Below are 3,446 nucleotides of genomic sequence, written 5' to 3' on the forward strand. Positions count from 1 at the left end.
GTTCATAAGTTGGTAGGATGAATTTCCTGAAAAATGAGACTATGCCTAAGTATCCCACTTGTTTTGAGCAACCGGGCATTTCCTAATGGCATCAAGTTTTTTTTTCAGATCTGGTCGTATGCCGTATGCCTTCCAAAGAGATTGTGTGTCCTAAAAATTTTACCTTTTCTTGTCCGAAATCAGATTTCTTGCGATTTGCTGTTACTCCATATTCAGAAAAGTGGCTCAATACTTGTTCAGTTAATCATAAGTGCTCTGCCCATGTGGGTGTAGCAACTACTGTTACCTTACTCAAAAGTTTGGGCCTGTTCTGTTGTAACCACAAACGCCAGAACAAAGATGTGGAATGCAAGAACAGAGAGGGGGTGAGGAAACACCGGCCAATGGTGCATGGATTTGGACTGCGCCACACCAAGAGTGACATTGGATGATGTAAATAATATAAACGCCGCTCCTGCCAGCCTCGAGGACTCAGTTCGGCACTGGATTACAGACATTAGTTATCAGTGATGTGAATCAACTTGCCTGACTGTTCATATATCAAGGACTCTTAATTATATTGCTTGTCGCACCTCGCTTGCGACTACTACTTGTAAATCTCCAATGTTAAGTATTGTCAATTTGATTTCTAGAAATAAAACTACTAATGTTATTTGTTTGAATTGTTGTATAGCATTCCAAGAACGCTGCATCCCATAGGCACCCTATTAGTGACGAGTGGGAAAGACCCCACAACTGGCAACGAGTCATCAACCAAACTATGTGTTGATGGCCACAAACTTTTTTGTGTTTTTTTTTTCTGGCACCTTAATTCTCTCTTTGCTTTACCAGTTACTTGTCATTTTTGATAATCAGTGTTTTCGGGTGGCCATTGCAGAACATTTCTTTGCTTTGTCATAATTTATGTCTTTTTGCTACATTTGTGTCTTCCACCATGCCCACCAATCCTGCCCCGCCTACTGCTCCAGCGTCACAGCTGCAAGCATTAGATGCCGCACAGCTAATGCAGTTGTTTCAGTTTCAGACGAACCAGATTTCTACCCTGCTCAACATGGTGCAACGGCTCCTCGCTGACGCTGAGCACCTGATAGAACAAGCACCGCCTTCTACAGTTGCTATACCACATTTTCGTCAATTTAGTGAAGGAGATGAAGAATGACTCGAGTAGTTACAACAGTTTGAGGCACATTTACTCGCCCACAATGTTGCAGGTACTGTGCAACTTCCCTATCTATTGTCCACTGCAGGAAGTGTAGTGTTCAGATTAGTCCAAAAACTCTTTCCTAACGTCATTCCGAGTGAACTGTCATACAAGACAGTGATAGGCTCACTAACAAACTATTATCACCAACAAGTGAATGTGGCAGCAGCTAGGTAAGAATTCTTTAATTGCAGAAAATGGTCATAACAAACATATCGTGGGTGGGTAACAGATTTGCAGTGGATGACAAGCAAATGCAAATTCAGATGTGCTCGCAGTTCTTTAATTGTGGTTGCCCCTTTCCGCACCGACGACGTGCGCTAGCCACACCAAGTATACAACCTTCCCTACAACGTACGCAGTTATTCATGGCACAAACGCCAAGACTGCCCAAAAATTGCAACAATGGGCTTTGTTGTTATCTCAATACTAGTACGACATTATGTATCATCCGACAGCTCAACATGGTAATGGGGATGCACTTCCATGCCTTCCGATTGGCTCTGTCACAGACTTTGATGCTTCCACTGCCTCTTGTTGTCACATCGATGCTCAGGATTCCGAATTGCTTCAGTCTTTTCTACTAAACTATAAGAAAATTGCACAGGCCACAGAAGCTGATCCAGATTTGAACATTTTGCTCAATTATGTTCGCACATCTTGGCCTCATTCCTTGCATAGCTTAAAGAACTCTGCAGTGCGCAGATACTTTGCATGTCAGCGTGGCCTCGCTGTACAGAAAGGTGTGATTCTTGTTCAGACTGACATGGACAGTCATGTGTGTTGATCCCTAAAGCTTTGCAAAAATAAGAGTTGCAGTTACTTCACCAAGGACACCGAGGGATTGTTCGTGCGAAACAGTTAGGGCGTCAGCACTGTACTTGAAGGGTATTGACGCCCAAATAGAACAGATGACATCACACTGTCACGCTTGTGCGGAAAATCAGTCCGCTCCACCACAAACATTCTCTGCTTGGCCTAAGTCTCAATCGCAATGGCAACGTGTGCACACAGACTTTCCGAGACCTTTTTGGAACTTTCATTGGCTGATTGTTTTTGATTTGTATAGCAAGTGTAATTATGCTGTGCCAATGAACTCGGCAACATCACATAGCAGAATTCAGGTGTTGTCGTCGATTTTTTGCCTAGAAGGTTTACTTGAAGTAATAGTGTCAGACAACGGACCTCAGTTCACATCAAATGAATCTGAAACATTTTGTGAACGCAATGGCATACAGCACCTAACTAATGCACCATTCCATCCAGAGCCAACGGCGAAGTGAAACATTCTGCAGAACAGTCAAGCAGCAGATAGCCAAACTTCACTCCACATACACCAGGGATCAAGCCTTGCAACTGTTCCTTGCCTTGTAACATTCGCACCCATGAGATGGACCAGTGCTGGCGGAATTGCGTCACGGCCGCTGCCATCGCATGCTGCTCCACCCTCCTCAGCATCCGGCACCGAAGGAAGGCCGCAAGTATCACTTCACGCTGCATGATATTGTCTTTTACAGGGTTTTTAGCGGCAGCAGACGGTGGGCGCAAGGCGAGATCGTCCGTTGACTCGGCGCTTGCATGTATCTTATTTCAGGTTCCGATGCCTTGCAGCACTGCCATCAAAATCATCTTCACCTCTGTCACGTACACAATGATCTTTCAGTCTTTCTTCCCCCAGATTCATGGGTCCAGAGGAGAGCGCAGCCGCAGCAGCCGCCACAGGGTGTCATCATGACACTGCAGGACAACCCCATGGAGACGGAACCTTCACCTTGTCTGCCTCCTCTTGTCCTACCGATGGAGCTGTACCCACCCAGACCACAGCAGTTGCCACCTTATTCCTCTCTTTCCTGGCAGCAGGAGGTGGACACATACTTTTCTGGTCATTTTTCATTTTCCGGGGCATTTTTCCACCAGTCGCAGGCTGGATGGCGGGATACGGCCAGAAGCTGGACGTATCTGCAGCCGCAGCTTCTGGTCCATCAGAGCACCCACACTCCTGCATCCCCCACCGTGGTCGCACTCCATACACGACAACGGTCCATTACTTTGGGTCAGGAGGAATGTCCTGGCGTAACCTCAAGTGCCAGAACGAAGATGCAGAAAGCAAGAGCAGAGAAGGCGGTGAGGAAACGCCGGTCAATGGTGCATGGAATTGGCCTATGCCGCACCAAGAGTAACACCTGGAAGAAGTAAATATAAACGCCACTGTTGCCAGCCTCAGGGGCTCAGATCAGCACCAGAT

Source organism: Schistocerca piceifrons, chromosome 5, assembly GCF_021461385.2.
Source record: "Schistocerca piceifrons isolate TAMUIC-IGC-003096 chromosome 5, iqSchPice1.1, whole genome shotgun sequence".
NCBI classification, from domain to species: Eukaryota; Metazoa; Arthropoda; class Insecta; order Orthoptera; family Acrididae; genus Schistocerca; species Schistocerca piceifrons.